This window comes from Lactuca virosa, chromosome 1, assembly GCF_052849685.1.
Source record: "Lactuca virosa cultivar CGN04683 chromosome 1, Lactuca_virosa_CGN04683_v6, whole genome shotgun sequence".
Classification (NCBI taxonomy): Eukaryota; Viridiplantae; Streptophyta; class Magnoliopsida; order Asterales; family Asteraceae; genus Lactuca; species Lactuca virosa.
This window is the reverse complement of record NC_136426.1, coordinates 261,021,907-261,040,353: the sequence shown is the minus strand read 5'-3', so window position 1 is coordinate 261,040,353 and position 18,447 is coordinate 261,021,907. Positions and strand designations below refer to the sequence as shown.

The following is an 18,447-nucleotide window of genomic DNA, read 5'->3' as shown; positions in this document are numbered from 1 at the left end:
CAAAAATACGAAGACCATGAACCATGAAACGAAGGCCACCCGAGCATAGAAATAGCAAGAAAGAAAAAAAAAACAAAAAAAAAACCGCACGTAAAATCTAAAAAAACGCAAACGGACAACGAAAAAGGGGGGTGCAACACGAGGACTTCCCAGGGGGTCACCCATCCTAGTACTACTCTCGCCCAAGCACGCTTAACTGCGGAGTTCTGATGGGATCCGGTGCATTAGTGCTGGTATGATCGCACCCGAAATACTATCCATGCTTATTGCTTGTATGTCTTAAAAGACGCAGAACCTCCTTTGTTTTCGTACGCGAGGCGTGGGACCCACGTGACCGATCAGCTCCGTTCCAAAAATACGAAGACCATCAACCATGAAGCGGAGGCCACCCGAGCATAGAAATAGCAAGAAAGAAAAAAAAACAAAAAAAACCGCACGTAAAATCTAAAAAAACGCAAACGGACAACGAAAAAGGGGGTGCAACACGAGGACTTCCCATGGGGTCACCCATCCTAGTACTACTCTCGCCCAAGCACGCTTAACTGCGGAGTTCTGATGTGATCCGGTGCATTAGTGCTGGTATGATCGCACCCGAAATACAGTCCATGCTTATTGCTTGTATTTCTTAAAAGACACAGAACCTCCTTTGTTTTCGTACGCGAGGCGTGGGACCCACGTGACCGATCGGCTCCGTTCCAAAAATACGAAGACCATGAACCATGAAACGGAGGCCACCCGAGCATAGAAATAGCAAGAAAAAAAAACAAAAAAAAAACCGCACGTAAAATCTAAAAAAACGCAAACGGGCAACGAAAAGGGGGGGGGGGGGGTGCAACACGAGGACTTCCCAGGGGGTCACCCATCCTAGTACTACTCTCGGCCAAGCACGCTTAACTGCGGAGTTCTGATGGGATCCGGTGCATTAGTGCTGGTATGATAGCACCCAAAATACTATCCATGCTTATTGCTTTTATGTCTTAAAAGACGCAGAACCTCCTTTGTTTTCGTACGCGAGGCGTGGGACCCACGTGACCGATCGGCTCCGTTCCAAAAATACGAAAACCATCAACCATGAAGCGGAGGCCACCCGAGCATAGTAATAGCAAGAAAGAAAAAAAAACCGCACGTAAAATCTAAAAAAACGCAAACGGACAACGAAAAAAGGGGGTGCAACACGAGGACTTCCCAGGGGGTCACCCATCCTAGTACTACTCTCGCCTAAGCACGCTTAATGGCGGAGTTCTGATGGGATCCGGTGCATTAGTGCTGGTATGATCGCACCCGAAATACTATCCATGCTTATTGCTTTTATGTCTTAAAAGACGCAGAACCTCCTTTGTTTTCGTACGCGAGGCGTGGGACGCACGTGACCGATCGGCTCCGTTCCAAAAATACGAAGACCATCAACCATGAAGCGGAGGCCACCCGAGCATAGAAATAGCAAGAAAGAAAAAAAAACATAAAAAAACCGCACGTAAAATCTAAAAAAACGCAAACGGACAACGAAAAAGGGGGGTGCAACACGAGGACTTCCCATGGGGTCACCCATCCTAGTACTACTCTCGCCCAAGCACGCTTAACTGCGGAGTTCTGATGGGATCCGGTGCATTAGTGCTGGAATGATCGCACCCGAAATACTGTCCATGCTTATTGCTTGTATGTCTTAAAAGACGCAGAACCTCCTTTGTTTTCGTACGCGAGGCGTGAGACCCACGTGACTGATCGGCTCCGTTCCAAAAATAGGAAGACCATGAACCATGAAACGGAGGCCACCCGAGCATAGAAATAGCAAGAAAAAAAAAACAAAAAAAAACCGCACGTAAAATCTAAAAAAACGCAAACGGACAACGAAAAAGGGGGGGGGGGGGTGCAACACGAGGACTTCCCAGGGGGTCACCCATTCTAGTACTATTCTCGCCCAAGCACGCTTAACTGCGGAGTTCTGATGGGATCCGGTGCATTAGTGCTGGTATGATCGCACCCGAAATACTATCCATGCTTATTGCTTTTATGTCTTAAAAGACGCAGAACCTCCTTTGTTTTCGTACGCGAGGCGTGGAACCCACGTGACCGATCGGCTCCGTTCCAAAAATACGAAAACCATCAACCATGAAGCGGTGGCCACCCGAGCATAGAAATAGCAAGAAAGAAAACAAAAAAAAACCGCACGTAAAATCTAAAAAAACGCAAACATGCAACGAAAAAGGGGGGGGGTGCAACACGAGAACTTCCCAGGGGGTCACCCATCCTAGTACTACTCTCGCCCAAGCACGCTTAACTGCGGAGTTCTGATGGGATCCGGTGCATTAGTGCTGGTATGATCGCACCCGAAATACTATCCATGCTTATTGCTTTTATGTCTTAAAAGACGCAGAACCTCCTTTGTTTTCGTACGCGAGGCGTGGAACCCACGTGACCGATCGGCTCCGTTCCAAAAATACGAAAACCATCAACCATGAAGGGGAGGCCACCCGAGCATAGACATAGCAAGAAAGAAAAAAAACAAAAAAAAACCGCACGTAAAATCTAAAAAAACGCAAACGGGCAACGAAAAAGGGGGGGGGGGTGCAACACGAGGACTTCCCAGGGGGTCACACATCCTAGTACTACTCTCGCCCAAGCACGCTTAACTGCGGAGTTCTGATGGGATCCGGTGCATTAGTGCTGGTATGATAGCACCCGAAATACTATCCATGCTTATTGCTTTTATGTCTTAAAAGACGCAGAACCTCCTTTGTTTTCGTACGCGAAGCGTGGGACCCACGTGACCGATCGGCTTCGTTCCAAAAATACGAAAACCATCAACCATGAAGCGGAGGCCACCCGAGCATAGAAATAGCAAGAAAGAAAAAAAACCGCACGTAAAATCTAAAAAAACGCAAACGGACAACGAAAAAGGGGGGTGCAACACGAGGACTTCCGAGGGGGTCACCCATCCTAGTACTACTCTCGCCCAAGCACGCTTAACTGCGGAGTTCTGATGGGATCCGGTGCATTAGTGCTGGTATGATCGCACCCGAAATACTATCCATGCTTATTGCTTTTATGTCTTAAAAGACGCAGAACCTCCTTTGTTTTCGTACGCGAGGCGTGGGACCCACGTGACCGATCGGCTCCGTTCCAAAAATACGAAAACCATCAACCATGAAGCGGAGGCCACCCGAGCATAGAAATAGCAAGAAAGAAAAAAAAACAAAAAAAAAACCGCACGTAAAATCTAAAAAAACGCAAACGGACAACGAAAAAGGGGGGGGGTGCAACACGAGGACTTCCCAGGGGGTCACCCATCCTAGTACTATTCTCGCCCAAGCACGCTTGACTGCGGAGTTCTGATGGGATCCGGTGCATTAGTGCTGGTATGATCGCACCCGAAATACTATCCATGCTTATTGCTTGTATGTCTTAAAAGACGCAGAGCCTCCTTTGTTTTCGTACGCGAGGCGTGGGACCCACGTGACCGATCGGCTCCGTTCCAAAAATACGAAGACCATGAACCATGAAACGAAGGCCACCCGAGCAGAGAAATAGCAAGAAAGAAAAAAAACAAAAAAAAACTGCACGTAAAATCTAAAAAAACGCAAACGGACAACGAAAAAGGGGGGTGCAACACGAGGACTTCCCAGGGGGTCACCCATCCTAGTACTACTCTCGCCCAAGCACGCTTAACTGCGGAGTTCTAATGGGATCCGGTGCATTAGTGCTGGTATGATCGCACCCGAAATACTATCCATGCTTATTGCTTGTATGTCTTAAAAGACGCAGAACCTCATTTGTTTTCGTACGCGAGGCGTGGGACCCACGTGACCGATCGGCTCCGTTCCAAAAATACGAAGACCATCAACCATGAAACGGAGGCCACCCGAGCATAGAAATAGCAAGAAAGAAAAAAAAAACAAAAAAAACCGCACGTAAAATCTAAAAAAACGCAAACGGACAACGAAAAAGGGGGGTGCAACACGAGGACTTCCCATGGGGTCACCCATCCTAGTACTACTCTCGCCCAAGCACGCTTAACTGCGGAGTTCTGATGGGATCTGGTGCATTAGTGCTGGTATGATCGCACCCGAAATACAGTCCATGCTTATTGCTTGTATGTCTTAAAAGACACAGAACCTCCTTTGTTTTCGTACGCGAGGCGTGGGACCCACGTGACCGATCGGCTCCGTTCCAAAAATACGAAGACCATGAACCATGAAACGGAGGCCACCAGAGCATAGAAATAGCAAGAAAAAAAAACAAAAAAAAACCGCACGTAAAATCTAAAAAAACGCAAACGGGCAACGAAAAAGGGGGGGGGGTGTGCAACACGAGGACTTCCCAGGGGGTCACCCATCCTAGTACTACTCTCGCCCAAGCACGCTTAACTGCAGAGTTCTGATGGGATCCGGTGCATTAGTGCTGGTATGATAGCACCCAAAATACTATCCATGCTTATTGCTTTTATGTCTTAAAAGACGCAGAACCTCCTTTGTTTTCGTAAGCGAGGCGTGGGACCCACGTGACCGATCGGCTCCGTTCCAAAAATACGAAAACCATCAACCATGAAGCGGAGGCCACCCGAGCATAGAAATAGCAAGAAAGAAAGAAAAACCGCACGTAAAATCTAAAAAAACGCAAACGGACAACGAAAAAGGGGGGTGCAACACGAGGACTTCCCAGGGGGTCACCCATCCTAGTACTACTCTCGCCCAAGCACGCTTAATTGCGGAGTTCTGATGGGATCCGGTGCATTAGTGCTGGTATGATCGCACCCGAAATACTATCCATGCTTATTGCTTTTATGTCTTAAAAGACGCAGAACCTCCTTTGTTTTCGTACGCTAGGCGTGGGACGCACGTGACCGATCGGCTCCGTTCCAAAAATACGAAAACCATCAACCATGAAGCGGTGGCCACCCGAGCATAGAAATAGCAAGAAAGAAAACAAAAAAAACCGCACGTAAAATCTAAAAAAACGCAAACGGGCAACGAAAAAGGGGGGGGGGTGCAACACGAGGACTTCCCAGGGGGTCACCCATCCTAGTACTACTCTCGCCCAAGCACGCTTAACTGCGGAGTTCTGATGGGATCCGGTGCATTAGTGCTGGTATGATAGCACCCGAAATACTATCCATGCTTATTGCTCTTATGTCTTAAAAGACGCAGAACCTCCTTTGTTTTCGTACGCGAGGCGTGGGACCCACGTGACCGATCGGCTCCGTTCCAAAAATACGAAAACCATCAACCATGAAGCGGAGGCCACCCGAGCATAGAAATAGCAAGAAAGAAAAAAAAACCGCACGTAAAATCTAAAAAAACGCAAACGGACAACGAAAAAGGGGGGTGCAACACGAGGACTTCCCAGGGGGTCACCCATCCTATTACTACTCTCGCCCAAGCACGCTTAGCTGCGGAGTTCTGATGGGATCCGGTGCATTAGTGTTGGTATGATCGCACCCGAAATACTATCCATGCTTATTGCTTTTATGTCTTAAAAGACGCAGAACCTCCTTTGTTTTCGTACGCGAGGCGTGGGACCCACGTGACCGATCGGCTCCGTTCCAAAAATACGAAAACCATCAACCATGAAGCGGAGGCCACCCGAGCATAGAAATAGCAAGAAAGAAAAAAAAACAAAAAAAAAACCGCACGTAAAATCTAAAAAAACGCAAACGGACAACGAAAAAGGGGGGGGGTGCAACACGAGGACTTCCCAGGGGGTCACCCATCCTAGTACTATTCTCGCCCAAGCACGCTTGACTGCGGAGTTCTGATGGGATCCGGTGCATTAGTGGTGGTATGATCGCACCCGAAATACTATCCATGCTTATTGCTTGTATGTCTTAAAAGACGCAGAGCCTCCTTTGTTTTCGTACGCGAGGCGTGGGACCCACGTGACCGATCGGCTCCGTTCCAAAAATACGAAGACCATGAACCATGAAACGAAGGCCACCCGAGCAGAGAAATAGCAAGAAAGAAAAAAAACAAAAAAAAACTGCACGTAAAATCTAAAAAACGCAAACGGACAACGAAAAAGGGGGGGGGGGTGCAACACGAGAACTTCCCGGGGGGTCACCCATCCTAGTACTACTCTCGCCCAAGCACGTTTAACTGCGGAGTTCTAATGGGATCCGGTGCATTAGTGCTGGTATGATCGCACCCGAAATACTATCCATGCTTATTGCTTTTATGTCTTAAAAGACGCAGAACCTCCTTTGTTTTCGTACGCGAGGCGTGGAACCCATGTGACCGATCGGCTCCGTTCCAAAAATACGAAAACCATCAACCATGAAGGGGAGGCCACCCGAGCATAGAAATAGCAAGAAAGAAAAAAAAACAAAAAAAAACCGCACGTAAAATCTAAAAAAACGCAAACGGGCAACGAAAAAGGGGGGGGGGGGTGCAACACGAGGACTTCCCAGGGGGTCACCCATCCTAGTACTACTCTCGCCCAAGCACGCTTAACTGCGGAGTTCTGATGGGATCCGGTGCATTAGTGCTGGTATGATAGCACCCGAAATACTATCCATGCTTATTGCTTTTATGTCTTAAAAGACGCAGAACCTCCTTTGTTTTCGTACGCGAAGCGTGGGACCCACGTGACCGATCGGCTTCGTTCCAAAAATACGAAAACCATCAACCATGAAGCGGAGGCCACCCGAGCATAGAAATAGCAAGAAAGAAAAAAAACCGCACGTAAAATCTATAAAAACGCAAACGGACAACGAAAAAGGGGGGTGCAACACGAGGACTTCCCAGGGGGTCACCCATCCTAGTACTACTCTCGCCCAAGCACGCTTAACTGCGGAGTTCTGATGGGATCCGGTGCATTAGTGCTGGTATGATCGCACCCAAAATAATATCCATGCTTATTGCTTTTATGTCTTAAAAGACGCAGAACCTCCTTTGTTTTCGTACGCGAGGCGTGGGACCCACGTGACCGATCGGCTCCGTTCCAAAAATACGAAAACCATCAACCATGAAGCGGAGGCCACCCGAGCATAGAAATAGCAAAAAAGAAAAAAAAACAAAAAAAAAACCGCACGTAAAATCTAAAAAAACGCAAACGGACAACGAAAAAGGGGGGTGCAACACGAGGACTTCCCAGGGGGTCACCCATCCTAGTACTATTCTCGCCCAAGCACGCTTGACTGCGGAGTTCTGATGGGATCCGGTGCATTAGTGCTGGTATGATCGCACCCGAAATACTATCCATGCTTATTGCTTGTATGTCTTAAAAGACGCAGAACCTCCTTTGTTTTCGTACGCGAGGCGTGGGACCCACGTGACCGATCGGCTCCGTTCCAAAAATACGAAGACCATGAACCATGAAACGAAGGCCACCCGAGCATAGAAATAGCAAGAAAGAAAAAAAAACAAAAAAAAACCGCACGTAAAATCTAAAAAAACGCAAACGGACAACGAAAAAGGGGGGTGCAACACGAGGACTTCCCAGGGGGTCACCCATCCTAGTACTACTCTCGCCCAAGCACGCTTAACTGCGGAGTTCTGATGGGATCCGGTGCATTAGTGCTGGTATGATCGCACCCGAAATACTATCCATGCTTATTGTTTGTATGTCTTAAAAGACGCAGAACCTCCTTTGTTTTCGTACGCGAGGCGTGGGACCCACGTGACCGATCGGCTCCGTTCCAAAAATACGAAGACCATCAACCATGAAACGGAGGCCACCCGAGCATAGAAATAGCAAGAAAGAAAAAAAAAACAAAAAAAACCGCACGTAAAATCTAAAAAAACGCAAACGGACAACGAAAAAGGGGGTGCAACACGAGGACTTCCCATGGGGTCACCCATCCTAGTACTACTCTCGCCCAAGCACGCTTAACTGCGGAGTTCTGATGGGATCTGGTGCATTAGTGCTGGTATGATCGCACCCGAAATACAGTCCATGCTTATTGCTTGTATGTCTTAAAAGACACAGAACCTCCTTTGTTTTCGTACGCGAGGCGTGGGACCCACGTGACCGATCGGCTCCGTTCCAAAAATACGAAGACCATGAACCATGAAACGGAGGCCACCCGAGCATAGAAATAGCAAGAAAAAAAAACAAAAAAAAAACCGCACGTAAAATCTAAAAAAACGCAAACGGGCAACGAAAAAGGGGGGGGGGTGCAACACGAGGACTTCCCAGGGGGTCACCCATCCTAGTACTACTCTCGCCCAAGCACGCTTAACTGCAGAGTTCTGATGGGATCCGGTGCATTAGTGCTGGTATGATCGCACCCGAAATACTATCCATGCTTATTGTTTGTATGTCTTAAAAGACGCAGAACCTCCTTTGTTTTCGTACGCGAAGTGTGGGACCCACGTGACCGATCGGCTCCGTTCCAAAAATACGAAAACCATCAACCATGAAGCGGAGGCCACCCGAGCATAGAAATAGCAAGAAAGAAAAAAAAACCGCACGTAAAATCTAAAAAACGCAAACGGACAACGAAAAAGGGAGGTGCAACACGAGGACTTCCCAGGGGGTCACCCATCCTAGTACTACTCTCGCCTAAGCACGCTTAATGGCGGAGTTCTGATGGGATCCGGTGCATTAGTGCTGGTATGATCGCACCCGAAATACTATCCATGCTTATTGCTTTTATGTCTTAAAAGACGCAGAACCTCCTTTGTTTTCGTACGCGAGGCGTGGGACGCACGTGACCGATCGGCTCCGTTCCAAAAATACGAAGACCATCAACCATGAAGCGGAGGCCACCCGAGCATAGAAATAGCAAGAAAGAAAAAAAAACATAAAAAAACCGCACGTAAAATCTAAAAAAACGCAAACGGACAACGAAAAAGGGGGGTGCAACACGAGGACTTCCCATGGGGTCACCCATCCTAGTACTACTCTCGCCCAAGCACGCTTAACTGCGGAGTTCTGATGGGATCCGGTGCATTAGTGCTGGTATGATCGCACCCGAAATACTGTCCATGCTTATTGCTTGTATGTCTTAAAAGACGCAGAACCTCCTTTGTTTTCGTACGCGAGGCGTGAGACCCACGTGACCGATCGGCTCCGTTCCAAAAATAGGAAGACCATGAACCATGAAACGGAGGCCACCCGAGCATAGAAATAGCAAGAAAAAAAAAACAAAAAAAAAACGCACGTAAAATCTAAAAAAACGCAAACGGACAACGAAAAAGGGGGGGGGGGGTGCAACACGAGGACTTCCCAGGGGGTCACCCATTCTAGTACTATTCTCGCCCAAGCACGCTTAACTGCGGAGTTCTGATGGGATCCGGTGCATTAGTGCTGGTATGATCGCACCCGAAATACTATCCATGCTTATTGCTTTTATGTCTTAAAAGACGCAGAACCTCCTTTGTTTTCGTACGCGAGGCGTGGAACCCACGTGACCGATCGGCTCCGTTCCAAAAATACGAAAACCATCAACCATGAAGCGGTGGCCACCCGAGCATAGAAATAGCAAGAAAGAAAACAAAAAAAACCGCACGTAAAATCTAAAAAAACGCAAACATGCAACGAAAAAGGGGGGGGGGGTGCAACACGAGAACTTCCCAGGGGGTCACCCATCCTAGTACTACTCTCACCCAAGCACGCTTAACTGCGGAGTTCTGATGGGATCCGGTGCATTAGTGCTGGTATGATCGCACCCGAAATACTATCCATGCTTATTGCTTTTATGTCTTAAAAGACGCAGAACCTCCTTTGTTTTCGTACGCGAGGCGTGGAACCCACGTGACCGATCGGCTCCGTTCCAAAAATACGAAAACCATCAACCATGAAGGGGAGGCCACCCGAGCATAGACATAGCAAGAAAGAAAAAAAAACAAAAAAAAACCGCACGTAAAATCTAAAAAAACGCAAACGGGCAACGAAAAAGGGGGGGGGGGGGGGGTGCAACACGAGGACTTCCCAGGGGGTCACACATCCTAGTACTACTCTCGCCCAAGCACGCTTAACTGCGGAGTTCTGATGGGATCCGGTGCATTAGTGCTGGTATGATAGCACCCGAAATACTATCCATGCTTATTGCTTTTATGTCTTAAAAGACGCAGAACCTCCTTTGTTTTCGTACGCGAAGCGTGGGACCCACGTGACCGATCGGCTTCGTTCCAAAAATACGAAAACCATCAACCATGAAGCGGAGGCCACCCGAGCATAGAAATAGCAAGAAAGAAAAAAAACCGCACGTAAAATCTAAAAAAACGCAAACGGACAACGAAAAAGGGGGGTGCAACACGAGGACTTCCGAGGGGGTCACCCATCCTAGTACTACTCTCGCCCAAGCACGCTTAACTGCGGAGTTCTGATGGGATCCGGTGCATTAGTGCTGGTATGATCGCACCCGAAATACTATCCATGCTTATTGCTTTTATGTCTTAAAAGACGCAGAACCTCCTTTGTTTTCGTACGCGAGGCGTGGGACCCACGTGACCGATCGGCTCCGTTCCAAAAATACGAAAACCATCAACCATGAAGCGGAGGCCACCCGAGCATAGAAATAGCAAGAAAGAAAAAAAAACAAAAAAAAAACCGCACGTAAAATCTAAAAAAACGCAAACGGACAACGAAAAAGGGGGGGGGGGTGCAACACGAGGACTTCCCAGGGGGTCACCCATCCTAGTACTATTCTCGCCCAAGCACGCTTGACTGCGGAGTTCTGATGGGATCCGGTGCATTAGTGCTGGTATGATCGCACCCGAAATACTATCCATGCTTATTGCTTGTATGTCTTAAAAGACGCAGAACCTCATTTGTTTTCGTACGCGAGGCGTGGGACCCACGTGACCGATCGGCTCCGTTCCAAAAATACGAAGACCATCAACCATGAAACGGAGGCCACCCGAGCATAGAAATAGCAAGAAAGAAAAAAAAAACAAAAAAAACCGCACGTAAAATCTAAAAAAACGCAAACGGACAACGAAAAAGGGGGGTGCAACACGAGGACTTCCCATGGGGTCACCCATCCTAGTACTACTCTCGCCCAAGCACGCTTAACTGCGGAGTTCTGATGGGATCTGGTGCATTAGTGCTGGTATGATCGCACCCGAAATACAGTCCATGCTTATTGCTTGTATGTCTTAAAAGACACAGAACCTCCTTTGTTTTCGTACGCGAGGCGTGGGACCCACGTGACCGATCGGCTCCGTTCCAAAAATACGAAGACCATGAACCATGAAACGGAGGCCACCCGAGCATAGAAATAGCAAGAAAAAAAAACAAAAAAAAAACCGCACGTAAAATCTAAAAAAACGCAAACGGGCAACGAAAAAGGGGGGGGGGGGTGCAACACGAGGACTTCCCAGGGGGTCACCCATCCTAGTACTACTCTCGCCCAAGCACGCTTAACTGCAGAGTTCTGATGGGATCCGGTGCATTAGTGCTGGTATGATCGCACCCGAAATACTATCCATGCTTATTGTTTGTATGTCTTAAAACACGCAGAACCTCCTTTGTTTTCGTACGCGAAGTGTGGGACCCACGTGACCGATCGGCTCCGTTCCAAAAATACGAAAACCATCAACCATGAAGCGGAGGCCACCCGAGCATAGAAATAGCAAGAAAGAAAAAAAACCGCACGTAAAATCTAAAAAAACGCAAACGGACAACGAAAAAGGGGGGTGCAACACGAGGACTTCCCAGGGGGTCACCCATCCTAGTACTACTCTCGCCTAAGCATGCTTAATGGCGGAGTTCTGATGGGATCCGGTGCATTAGTGCTGGTATGATCGCACCCGAAATACTATCCATGCTTATTGCTTTTATGTCTTAAAAGACGCAGAACCTCCTTTGTTTTCGTACGCGAGGCGTGGGACGCACGTGACCGATCGGCTCCGTTCCAAAAATACGAAGACCATCAACCATGAAGCGGAGGCCACCCGAGCATAGAAATAGCAAGAAAGAAAAAAAAACATAAAAAAACCGCACGTAAAATCTAAAAAAACGCAAACGGACAACGAAAAAGGGGGGTGCAACACGAGGACTTCCCATGGGGTCACCCATCCTAGTACTACTCTCGCCCAAGCACGCTTAACTGCGGAGTTCTGATGGGATCTGGTGCATTAGTGCTGGTATGATCGCACCCGAAATACTGTCCATGCTTATTGCTTGTATGTCTTAAAAGACGCAGAACCTCCTTTGTTTTCGTACGCGAGGCGTGAGACCCACGTGACCGATCGGCTCCGTTCCAAAAATAGGAAGACCATGAACCATGAAACGGAGGCCACCCGAGCATAGAAATAGCAAGAAAAAAAAAACAAAAAAAACCGCACGTAAAATCTAAAAAAACGCAAACGGACAACGAAAAAGGGGGGGGGTGCAACACGAGGACTTCCCAGGGGGTCACCCATTCTAGTACTATTCTCGCCCAAGCACGCTTAACTGCGGAGTTCTGATGGGATCCGGTGCATTAGTGCTGGTATGATCGCACCCGAAATACTATCCATGCTTATTGCTTTTATGTCTTAAAAGACGCAGAACCTCCTTTGTTTTCGTACGCGAGGCGTGGAACCCACGTGACCGATCGGCTCCGTTCCAAAAATACGAAAACCATCAACCATGAAGCGGTGGCCACCCGAGCATAGAAATAGCAAGAAAGAAAACAAAAAAAAACCGCAGGAAAAATCTAAAAAAACGCAAACATGCAACGAAAAAGGGGGGGGGGGTGCAACACGAGAACTTCCCAGGGGGTCACCCATCCTAGTACTACTCTCGCCCAAGCACGCTTAACTGCGGAGTTCTGATGGGATCCGGTGCATTAGTGCTGGTATGATCGCACCCGAAATACAGTCCATGCTTATTGCTTGTATGTCTTAAAAGACACAGAACCTCCTTTGTTTTCGTACGCGAGGCGTGGGACCCACGTGACCGATCGGCTCCGTTCCAAAAATACGAAGACCATGAACCATGAAACGGAGGCCACCAGAGCATAGAAATAGCAAGAAAAAAAAACAAAAAAAAACCGCACGTAAAATCTAAAAAAACGCAAACGGGCAACAAAAAAGGGGGGGGGGGGGGTGTGCAACACGAGGACTTCCCAGGGGGTCACCCATCCTAGTACTACTCTCGCCCAAGCACGCTTAACTGCAGAGTTCTGATGGGATCCGGTGCATTAGTGCTGGTATGATAGCACCCAAAATACTATCCATGCTTATTGCTTTTATGTCTTAAAAGACGCAGAACCTCCTTTGTTTTCGTACGCGAGGCGTGGGACCCACGTGACCGATCGGCTCCGTTCCAAAAATACGAAAACCATCAACCATGAAGCGGAGGCCACCCGAGCATAGAAATAGCAAGAAAGAAAGAAAAACCGCACGTAAAATCTAAAAAAAACGCAAACGGACAACGAAAAAGGGGGGTGCAACACGAGGACTTCCCAGGGGGTCACCCATCCTAGTACTACTCTCGCCCAAGCACGCTTAATTGCGGAGTTCTGATGGGATCCGGTGCATTAGTGCTGGTATGATCGCACCCGAAATACTATCCATGCTTATTGCTTTTATGTCTTAAAAGACGCAGAACCTCCTTTGTTTTCGTACGCGAGGCGTGGGACGCACGTGACCGATCGGCTCCGTTCCAAAAATACGAAAACCATCAACCATGAAGCGGTGGCCACCCGAGCATAGAAATACAAAGAAAGAAAACAAAAAAAACCGCACGTAAAATCTAAAAAAACGCAAACGGGCAACGAAAAAGGGGGGGGGGGGGTGCAACACGAGGACTTCCCAGGGGGTCACCCATCCTAGTACTACTCTCGCCCAAGCACGCTTAACTGCGGAGTTCTGATGGGATCCGGTGCATTAGTGCTGGTATGATAGCACCCGAAATACTATCCATGCTTATTGCTTTTATGTCTTAAAAGACGCAGAACCTCCTTTGTTTTCGTACGCGAAGTGTGGGACCCACGTGACCGATCGGCTCCGTTCCAAAAATACGAAAACCATCAACCATGAAGCGGAGGCCACCCGAGCATAGAAATAGCAAGAAAGAAAAAAAAACCGCACGTAAAATCTAAAAAAACGCAAACGGACAACGAAAAAGGGGGGTGCAACACGAGGACTTCCCAGGGGGTCACCCATCCTATTACTACTCTCGCCCAAGCACGCTTAGCTGCGGAGTTCTGATGGGATCCGGTGCATTAGTGCTGGTATGATCGCACCCGAAATACTATCCATGCTTATTGCTTTTATGTCTTAAAAGACGCAGAACCTCCTTTGTTTTCGTACGCGAGGCGTGGGACCCACGTGACCGATCGGCTCCGTTCCAAAAATCCGAAAACCATCAACCATGAAGCGGAGGCCACCCGAGCATAGAAATAGCAAGAAAGAAAAAAAAACAAAAAAAAAACCGCACGTAAAATCTAAAAAAACGCAAACGGACAACGAAAAAAGGGGGTGCAACACGAGGACTTCCCAGGGGGTCACCCATCCTAGTACTACTCTCGCCCAAGCACGCTTTACTGCGGAGTTCCGATGGGATCCGGTGCATTAGTGCTGGTATGATCGCACCCGAAATACTATCCATGCTTATTGCTTTTATGTCTTAAAAGACGCAGAACCTCCTTTGTTTTCGTACGCGAAGCGTGGAACCCACGTGACCGATCGGCTCCGTTCCAAAAATACGAAAACCATCAACCATGAAGCGGAGGCCACCCGAGCATAGAAATAGCAAGAAAGAAAAAAACAAAAAAAAACCGCACGTAAAATCTAAAAAAACGCAAACGGACAACGAAAAAGGGGGGTGCAACACGAGGACTTCCCATGGGGTCACCCATCCTAGTACTACTCTCGCCCAAGCACGCTTAACTGCGGAGTTCTGATGGGATCCGGTGCATTAGTGCTGGTATGATCGCACCCGAAATACTGTCCATGCTTATTGCTTGTATGTCTTAAAAGACGCAGAACCTCCTTTGTTTTCGTACGCGAGGCGTGGGACCCACGTGACCGATCGGCTCCGTTCCAAAAATACGAAGACCATGAACCATGAAACGGAGGCCACCCGAGCATAGAAATAGCAAGAAAAAAAAACAAAAAAAAACCGCACGTAAAATCTAAAAAAACGCAAACGGACAACGAAAAAGGGGGGGTGCAACACGAGGACTTCCCAGGGGGTCACCCATCCTAGTACTATTCTCGCCCAAGCACGCTTAACTGCGGAGTTCTGATGGGATCCGGTGCATTAGTGCTGGTATGATCGCACCCGAAATACTATCCATGCTTATTGCTTTTATGTCTTAAAAGACGCAGAACCTCCTTTGTTTTCGTACGCGAGGCGTGGAACCCACGTGACCGATCGGCTCCGTTCCAAAAATACGAAAACCATCAACCATGAAGCGGTGGCCACCCGAGCATAGAAATAGCAAGAAAGAAAACAAAAAAAAACCGCACGTAAAATCTAAAAAAACGCAAACATGCAACGAAAAAGGGGGGGGGGGGGTGCAACACGAGAACTTCCCAGGGGGTCACCCATCCTAGTACTACTCTCGCCCAAGCACGCTTAACTGCGGAGTTCTAATGGGATCCGGTGCATTAGTGCTGGTATGATCGCACCCGAAATACTATCCATGCTTATTGCTTTTATGTCTTAAAAGACGCAGAACCTCCTTTGTTTTCGTACGCGAGGCGTGGAACCCACGTGACCGATCGGCTCCGTTCCAAAAATACGAAAACCATCAACCATGAAGGGGAGGCCACCCGAGCATAGAAATAGCAAGAAAGAAAAAAAAACAAAAAAAAACCGCACGTAAAATCTAAAAAAACGCAAACGGGCAACGAAAAAGGGGGGGGGGGGTGCAACACGAGGACTTCCCAGGGGGTCACCCATCCTAGTACTACTCTCGCCCAAGCACGCTTAACTGCGGAGTTCTGATGGGATCCGGTGCATTAGTGCTGGTATGATAGCACCCGAAATACTATCCATGCTTATTGCTTTTATGTCTTAAAAGACGCAGAACCTCCTTTGTTTTCGTACGCGAAGCGTGGGACCCACGTGACCGATCGGCTTCGTTCCAAAAATACGAAAACCATCAACCATGAAGCGGAGGCCACCCGAGCATAGAAATAGCAAGAAAGAAAAAAAACCGCACGTAAAATCTAAAAAAACGCAAACGGACAACGAAAAAGGGGGGTGCAACACGAGGACTTCCCAGGGGGTCACCCATCCTAGTACTACTCTCTCCCAAGCACGCTTAACTGCGGAGTTCTGATGGGATCCGGTGCATTAGTGCTGGTATGATCGCACCCGAAATACTATCCATGCTTATTGCTTTTATGTCTTAAAAGACGCAGAACCTCCTTTGTTTTCGTACGCGAGGCGTGGGACCCACGTGACCGATCGGCTCCGTTCCAAAAATACGAAAACCATCAACCATGAAGCGGAGGCCACCCGAGCATAGAAATAGCAAAAAAGAAAAAAAAACAAAAAAAAAACCGCACGTAAAATCTAAAAAAACGCAAACGGACAACGAAAAAGGGGGGTGCAACACGAGGACTTCCCAGGGGGTCACCCATCCTAGTACTATTCTCGCCCAAGCACGCTTGACTGCGGAGTTCTGATGGGATCCGGTGCATTAGTGCTGGTATGATCGCACCCGAAATACTATCCATGCTTATTGCTTGTATGTCTTAAAAGACGCAGAACCTCCTTTGTTTTCGTACGCGAGGCGTGGGACCCACGTGACCGATCGGCTCCGTTCCAAAAATACGAAGACCATGAACCATGAAACGAAGGCCACCCGAGCATAGAAATAGCAAGAAAGAAAAAAAAACAAAAAAAAACCACACGTAAAATCTAAAAAAACGCAAACGGACAACGAAAAAGGGGGGTGCAACACAAGGACTTCCCAGGGGGTCACCCATCCTAGTACTACTCTCGCCCAAGCACGCTTAACTGCGGAGTTCTGATGGGATCCGGTGCATTAGTGCTGGTATGATCGCACCCGAAATACTATCCATGCTTATTTTTTGTATGTCTTAAAAGACGCAGAACCTCCTTTGTTTTCGTACGCGAGGCGTGGGACCCACGTGACCGATCGGCTCCGTTCCAAAAATACGAAGACCATCAACCATGAAACGGAGGCCACCCGAGCATAGAAATAGCAAGAAAGAAAAAAAAAACAAAAAAAACCGCACGTAAAATCTAAAAAAACGCAAACGGACAACGAAAAAGGGGGGTGCAACACGAGGACTTCCCATGGGGTCACCCATCCTAGTACTACTCTCGCCCAAGCACGCTTAACTGCGGAGTTCTGATGGGATCTGGTGCATTAGTGCTGGTATGATCGCACCCGAAATACAGTCCATGCTTAATGCTTGTATGTCTTAAAAGACACAGAACCTCCTTTGTTTTCGTACGCGAGGCGTGGGACCCACGTGACCGATCGGCTCCGTTCCAAAAATACGAAGACCATGAACCATGAAACGGAGGCCACCCGAGCATAGAAATAGCAAGAAAAAAAAACAAAAAAAAAACCGCACGTAAAATCTAAAAAAACGCAAACGGGCAACGAAAAAGGGGGGGGGGGTGCAACACGAGGACTTCCCAGGGGGTCAGCCATCCTAGTACTACTCTCGCCCAAGCACGCTTAACTGCAGAGTTCTGATGGGATCCGGTGCATTAGTGCTGGTATGATCGCACCCGAAATACTATCCATGCTTATTGTTTGTATGTCTTAAAAGACGCAGAACCTCCTTTGTTTTCGTACGCGAAGTGTGGGACCCACGTGACCGATCGGCTCCGTTCCAAAAATACGAAAACCATCAACCATGAAGCGGAGGCCACCCGAGCATAGAAATAGCAAGAAAGAAAAAACAACCGCACGTAAAATCTAAAAAAACGCAAACGGACAACGAAAAAGGGGGTGCAACACGAGGACTTCCCAGGGGGTCACCCATCCTAGTACTTCTCTCGCCCAAGCACGCTTAACTGCGGAGTTCTGATGGGATCCGGTGCATTAGTGCTGGTATGATCGCACCCGAAATACTATCCATGCTTATTGCTTTTATGTTTTAAAAGACGCAGAACCTCCTTTGTTTTCGTACGCGAGGCGTGGGACCCACGTGACCGATCGGCTCCGTTCCAAAAATACGAAAACCATCAACCATGAAGCGGAGGCCACCCGAGCATAGAAATAGCAAGAAAGAAAAAAAAAACAAAAAAAAAACCGCACGTAAAATCTAAAAAAACGCAAACGGACAACGAAAAAAGGGGGTGCAACACGAGGACTTCCCAGGGGGTCACCCATCCTAGTACTACTCTCGCCCAAGCACGCTTTACTGCGGAGTTCCGATGGGATCCGGTGCATTAGTGCTGGTATGATCGCACCCGAAATACTATCCATGCTTATTGCTTTTATGTCTTAAAAGACGCAGAACCTCCTTTGTTTTCGTACGCGAAGCGTGGAACCCACGTGACCGATCGGCTCCGTTCCAAAAATACGAAAACCATCAACCATGAAGCGGAGGCCACCCGAGCATAGAAATAGCAAGAAAGAAA

At 48.0% G+C, this 18,447-nt stretch overlaps 53 non-coding genes across 53 annotated transcripts; all 53 read right to left on the bottom strand.

Annotated features, from left to right (window-relative positions):
- Window positions 1-128: 128 nt before the first annotated feature.
- LOC145150994 (5S ribosomal RNA) lies at window positions 129-247 on the bottom strand. The gene has a single exon (XR_013731793.1). It is a non-coding gene; the product is annotated as a 5S ribosomal RNA (ribosomal RNA).
- A 227-nt stretch (window positions 248-474) lies between these two features.
- Window positions 475-593, bottom strand: LOC145135200 (5S ribosomal RNA). The gene has a single exon (XR_013719666.1). It is a non-coding gene; the product is annotated as a 5S ribosomal RNA (ribosomal RNA).
- Window positions 594-826: 233 nt separating this feature from the next.
- LOC145146693 (5S ribosomal RNA) lies at window positions 827-945 on the bottom strand. Its single transcript, XR_013727625.1, has one exon. It is a non-coding gene; the product is annotated as a 5S ribosomal RNA (ribosomal RNA).
- A 219-nt stretch (window positions 946-1,164) lies between these two features.
- Window positions 1,165-1,283, bottom strand: LOC145148879 (5S ribosomal RNA). Its single transcript, XR_013729743.1, has one exon. It is a non-coding gene; the product is annotated as a 5S ribosomal RNA (ribosomal RNA).
- A 229-nt stretch (window positions 1,284-1,512) lies between these two features.
- On the bottom strand, window positions 1,513-1,631 carry LOC145155752 (5S ribosomal RNA). Its single transcript, XR_013736181.1, has one exon. It is a non-coding gene; the product is annotated as a 5S ribosomal RNA (ribosomal RNA).
- A 233-nt stretch (window positions 1,632-1,864) lies between these two features.
- LOC145155542 (5S ribosomal RNA) lies at window positions 1,865-1,983 on the bottom strand. The gene has a single exon (XR_013735977.1). It is a non-coding gene; the product is annotated as a 5S ribosomal RNA (ribosomal RNA).
- A 227-nt stretch (window positions 1,984-2,210) lies between these two features.
- LOC145152087 (5S ribosomal RNA) lies at window positions 2,211-2,329 on the bottom strand. The gene has a single exon (XR_013732623.1). It is a non-coding gene; the product is annotated as a 5S ribosomal RNA (ribosomal RNA).
- Window positions 2,330-2,562: 233 nt separating this feature from the next.
- On the bottom strand, window positions 2,563-2,681 carry LOC145147546 (5S ribosomal RNA). The gene has a single exon (XR_013728445.1). It is a non-coding gene; the product is annotated as a 5S ribosomal RNA (ribosomal RNA).
- A 218-nt stretch (window positions 2,682-2,899) lies between these two features.
- LOC145155721 (5S ribosomal RNA) lies at window positions 2,900-3,018 on the bottom strand. Its single transcript, XR_013736150.1, has one exon. It is a non-coding gene; the product is annotated as a 5S ribosomal RNA (ribosomal RNA).
- A 233-nt stretch (window positions 3,019-3,251) lies between these two features.
- Window positions 3,252-3,370, bottom strand: LOC145135288 (5S ribosomal RNA). The gene has a single exon (XR_013719755.1). It is a non-coding gene; the product is annotated as a 5S ribosomal RNA (ribosomal RNA).
- Window positions 3,371-3,598: 228 nt separating this feature from the next.
- LOC145153596 (5S ribosomal RNA) lies at window positions 3,599-3,717 on the bottom strand. The gene has a single exon (XR_013734096.1). It is a non-coding gene; the product is annotated as a 5S ribosomal RNA (ribosomal RNA).
- Window positions 3,718-3,946: 229 nt separating this feature from the next.
- Window positions 3,947-4,065, bottom strand: LOC145135934 (5S ribosomal RNA). The gene has a single exon (XR_013720132.1). It is a non-coding gene; the product is annotated as a 5S ribosomal RNA (ribosomal RNA).
- A 231-nt stretch (window positions 4,066-4,296) lies between these two features.
- LOC145147310 (5S ribosomal RNA) lies at window positions 4,297-4,415 on the bottom strand. The gene has a single exon (XR_013728218.1). It is a non-coding gene; the product is annotated as a 5S ribosomal RNA (ribosomal RNA).
- Window positions 4,416-4,634: 219 nt separating this feature from the next.
- Window positions 4,635-4,753, bottom strand: LOC145140223 (5S ribosomal RNA). The gene has a single exon (XR_013722111.1). It is a non-coding gene; the product is annotated as a 5S ribosomal RNA (ribosomal RNA).
- A 227-nt stretch (window positions 4,754-4,980) lies between these two features.
- On the bottom strand, window positions 4,981-5,099 carry LOC145155824 (5S ribosomal RNA). The gene has a single exon (XR_013736252.1). It is a non-coding gene; the product is annotated as a 5S ribosomal RNA (ribosomal RNA).
- A 219-nt stretch (window positions 5,100-5,318) lies between these two features.
- LOC145148389 (5S ribosomal RNA) lies at window positions 5,319-5,437 on the bottom strand. The gene has a single exon (XR_013729276.1). It is a non-coding gene; the product is annotated as a 5S ribosomal RNA (ribosomal RNA).
- Window positions 5,438-5,670: 233 nt separating this feature from the next.
- Window positions 5,671-5,789, bottom strand: LOC145147668 (5S ribosomal RNA). Its single transcript, XR_013728564.1, has one exon. It is a non-coding gene; the product is annotated as a 5S ribosomal RNA (ribosomal RNA).
- A 232-nt stretch (window positions 5,790-6,021) lies between these two features.
- LOC145156087 (5S ribosomal RNA) lies at window positions 6,022-6,140 on the bottom strand. Its single transcript, XR_013736513.1, has one exon. It is a non-coding gene; the product is annotated as a 5S ribosomal RNA (ribosomal RNA).
- Window positions 6,141-6,375: 235 nt separating this feature from the next.
- Window positions 6,376-6,494, bottom strand: LOC145155822 (5S ribosomal RNA). Its single transcript, XR_013736250.1, has one exon. It is a non-coding gene; the product is annotated as a 5S ribosomal RNA (ribosomal RNA).
- Window positions 6,495-6,712: 218 nt separating this feature from the next.
- Window positions 6,713-6,831, bottom strand: LOC145150874 (5S ribosomal RNA). Its single transcript, XR_013731684.1, has one exon. It is a non-coding gene; the product is annotated as a 5S ribosomal RNA (ribosomal RNA).
- Window positions 6,832-7,061: 230 nt separating this feature from the next.
- Window positions 7,062-7,180, bottom strand: LOC145135277 (5S ribosomal RNA). Its single transcript, XR_013719744.1, has one exon. It is a non-coding gene; the product is annotated as a 5S ribosomal RNA (ribosomal RNA).
- A 229-nt stretch (window positions 7,181-7,409) lies between these two features.
- On the bottom strand, window positions 7,410-7,528 carry LOC145150761 (5S ribosomal RNA). Its single transcript, XR_013731570.1, has one exon. It is a non-coding gene; the product is annotated as a 5S ribosomal RNA (ribosomal RNA).
- Window positions 7,529-7,756: 228 nt separating this feature from the next.
- Window positions 7,757-7,875, bottom strand: LOC145135927 (5S ribosomal RNA). Its single transcript, XR_013720127.1, has one exon. It is a non-coding gene; the product is annotated as a 5S ribosomal RNA (ribosomal RNA).
- A 230-nt stretch (window positions 7,876-8,105) lies between these two features.
- LOC145155040 (5S ribosomal RNA) lies at window positions 8,106-8,224 on the bottom strand. Its single transcript, XR_013735501.1, has one exon. It is a non-coding gene; the product is annotated as a 5S ribosomal RNA (ribosomal RNA).
- Window positions 8,225-8,442: 218 nt separating this feature from the next.
- On the bottom strand, window positions 8,443-8,561 carry LOC145149606 (5S ribosomal RNA). Its single transcript, XR_013730461.1, has one exon. It is a non-coding gene; the product is annotated as a 5S ribosomal RNA (ribosomal RNA).
- A 229-nt stretch (window positions 8,562-8,790) lies between these two features.
- LOC145152705 (5S ribosomal RNA) lies at window positions 8,791-8,909 on the bottom strand. The gene has a single exon (XR_013733230.1). It is a non-coding gene; the product is annotated as a 5S ribosomal RNA (ribosomal RNA).
- Window positions 8,910-9,141: 232 nt separating this feature from the next.
- On the bottom strand, window positions 9,142-9,260 carry LOC145155541 (5S ribosomal RNA). The gene has a single exon (XR_013735976.1). It is a non-coding gene; the product is annotated as a 5S ribosomal RNA (ribosomal RNA).
- Window positions 9,261-9,488: 228 nt separating this feature from the next.
- LOC145154973 (5S ribosomal RNA) lies at window positions 9,489-9,607 on the bottom strand. The gene has a single exon (XR_013735439.1). It is a non-coding gene; the product is annotated as a 5S ribosomal RNA (ribosomal RNA).
- A 239-nt stretch (window positions 9,608-9,846) lies between these two features.
- LOC145147545 (5S ribosomal RNA) lies at window positions 9,847-9,965 on the bottom strand. Its single transcript, XR_013728444.1, has one exon. It is a non-coding gene; the product is annotated as a 5S ribosomal RNA (ribosomal RNA).
- Window positions 9,966-10,183: 218 nt separating this feature from the next.
- Window positions 10,184-10,302, bottom strand: LOC145155720 (5S ribosomal RNA). Its single transcript, XR_013736149.1, has one exon. It is a non-coding gene; the product is annotated as a 5S ribosomal RNA (ribosomal RNA).
- A 235-nt stretch (window positions 10,303-10,537) lies between these two features.
- On the bottom strand, window positions 10,538-10,656 carry LOC145135266 (5S ribosomal RNA). Its single transcript, XR_013719732.1, has one exon. It is a non-coding gene; the product is annotated as a 5S ribosomal RNA (ribosomal RNA).
- Window positions 10,657-10,885: 229 nt separating this feature from the next.
- Window positions 10,886-11,004, bottom strand: LOC145135922 (5S ribosomal RNA). Its single transcript, XR_013720125.1, has one exon. It is a non-coding gene; the product is annotated as a 5S ribosomal RNA (ribosomal RNA).
- Window positions 11,005-11,236: 232 nt separating this feature from the next.
- On the bottom strand, window positions 11,237-11,355 carry LOC145155039 (5S ribosomal RNA). The gene has a single exon (XR_013735500.1). It is a non-coding gene; the product is annotated as a 5S ribosomal RNA (ribosomal RNA).
- A 218-nt stretch (window positions 11,356-11,573) lies between these two features.
- LOC145150094 (5S ribosomal RNA) lies at window positions 11,574-11,692 on the bottom strand. The gene has a single exon (XR_013730922.1). It is a non-coding gene; the product is annotated as a 5S ribosomal RNA (ribosomal RNA).
- Window positions 11,693-11,921: 229 nt separating this feature from the next.
- LOC145135917 (5S ribosomal RNA) lies at window positions 11,922-12,040 on the bottom strand. Its single transcript, XR_013720122.1, has one exon. It is a non-coding gene; the product is annotated as a 5S ribosomal RNA (ribosomal RNA).
- A 228-nt stretch (window positions 12,041-12,268) lies between these two features.
- On the bottom strand, window positions 12,269-12,387 carry LOC145155540 (5S ribosomal RNA). The gene has a single exon (XR_013735975.1). It is a non-coding gene; the product is annotated as a 5S ribosomal RNA (ribosomal RNA).
- A 229-nt stretch (window positions 12,388-12,616) lies between these two features.
- On the bottom strand, window positions 12,617-12,735 carry LOC145151969 (5S ribosomal RNA). Its single transcript, XR_013732509.1, has one exon. It is a non-coding gene; the product is annotated as a 5S ribosomal RNA (ribosomal RNA).
- A 235-nt stretch (window positions 12,736-12,970) lies between these two features.
- Window positions 12,971-13,089, bottom strand: LOC145147309 (5S ribosomal RNA). Its single transcript, XR_013728217.1, has one exon. It is a non-coding gene; the product is annotated as a 5S ribosomal RNA (ribosomal RNA).
- Window positions 13,090-13,309: 220 nt separating this feature from the next.
- On the bottom strand, window positions 13,310-13,428 carry LOC145140216 (5S ribosomal RNA). Its single transcript, XR_013722110.1, has one exon. It is a non-coding gene; the product is annotated as a 5S ribosomal RNA (ribosomal RNA).
- A 230-nt stretch (window positions 13,429-13,658) lies between these two features.
- Window positions 13,659-13,777, bottom strand: LOC145155821 (5S ribosomal RNA). Its single transcript, XR_013736249.1, has one exon. It is a non-coding gene; the product is annotated as a 5S ribosomal RNA (ribosomal RNA).
- A 219-nt stretch (window positions 13,778-13,996) lies between these two features.
- LOC145144752 (5S ribosomal RNA) lies at window positions 13,997-14,115 on the bottom strand. Its single transcript, XR_013725756.1, has one exon. It is a non-coding gene; the product is annotated as a 5S ribosomal RNA (ribosomal RNA).
- A 230-nt stretch (window positions 14,116-14,345) lies between these two features.
- LOC145139685 (5S ribosomal RNA) lies at window positions 14,346-14,464 on the bottom strand. The gene has a single exon (XR_013721973.1). It is a non-coding gene; the product is annotated as a 5S ribosomal RNA (ribosomal RNA).
- A 227-nt stretch (window positions 14,465-14,691) lies between these two features.
- LOC145152704 (5S ribosomal RNA) lies at window positions 14,692-14,810 on the bottom strand. The gene has a single exon (XR_013733229.1). It is a non-coding gene; the product is annotated as a 5S ribosomal RNA (ribosomal RNA).
- A 226-nt stretch (window positions 14,811-15,036) lies between these two features.
- On the bottom strand, window positions 15,037-15,155 carry LOC145153827 (5S ribosomal RNA). The gene has a single exon (XR_013734317.1). It is a non-coding gene; the product is annotated as a 5S ribosomal RNA (ribosomal RNA).
- Window positions 15,156-15,386: 231 nt separating this feature from the next.
- On the bottom strand, window positions 15,387-15,505 carry LOC145152578 (5S ribosomal RNA). Its single transcript, XR_013733109.1, has one exon. It is a non-coding gene; the product is annotated as a 5S ribosomal RNA (ribosomal RNA).
- A 235-nt stretch (window positions 15,506-15,740) lies between these two features.
- LOC145155820 (5S ribosomal RNA) lies at window positions 15,741-15,859 on the bottom strand. Its single transcript, XR_013736248.1, has one exon. It is a non-coding gene; the product is annotated as a 5S ribosomal RNA (ribosomal RNA).
- Window positions 15,860-16,077: 218 nt separating this feature from the next.
- LOC145144966 (5S ribosomal RNA) lies at window positions 16,078-16,196 on the bottom strand. Its single transcript, XR_013725963.1, has one exon. It is a non-coding gene; the product is annotated as a 5S ribosomal RNA (ribosomal RNA).
- Window positions 16,197-16,426: 230 nt separating this feature from the next.
- LOC145135255 (5S ribosomal RNA) lies at window positions 16,427-16,545 on the bottom strand. The gene has a single exon (XR_013719721.1). It is a non-coding gene; the product is annotated as a 5S ribosomal RNA (ribosomal RNA).
- A 229-nt stretch (window positions 16,546-16,774) lies between these two features.
- On the bottom strand, window positions 16,775-16,893 carry LOC145154199 (5S ribosomal RNA). The gene has a single exon (XR_013734684.1). It is a non-coding gene; the product is annotated as a 5S ribosomal RNA (ribosomal RNA).
- Window positions 16,894-17,122: 229 nt separating this feature from the next.
- Window positions 17,123-17,241, bottom strand: LOC145135916 (5S ribosomal RNA). The gene has a single exon (XR_013720121.1). It is a non-coding gene; the product is annotated as a 5S ribosomal RNA (ribosomal RNA).
- A 231-nt stretch (window positions 17,242-17,472) lies between these two features.
- LOC145145530 (5S ribosomal RNA) lies at window positions 17,473-17,591 on the bottom strand. The gene has a single exon (XR_013726498.1). It is a non-coding gene; the product is annotated as a 5S ribosomal RNA (ribosomal RNA).
- Window positions 17,592-17,809: 218 nt separating this feature from the next.
- LOC145153806 (5S ribosomal RNA) lies at window positions 17,810-17,928 on the bottom strand. The gene has a single exon (XR_013734297.1). It is a non-coding gene; the product is annotated as a 5S ribosomal RNA (ribosomal RNA).
- A 231-nt stretch (window positions 17,929-18,159) lies between these two features.
- LOC145139680 (5S ribosomal RNA) lies at window positions 18,160-18,278 on the bottom strand. The gene has a single exon (XR_013721972.1). It is a non-coding gene; the product is annotated as a 5S ribosomal RNA (ribosomal RNA).
- Window positions 18,279-18,447: the final 169 nt, after the last annotated feature.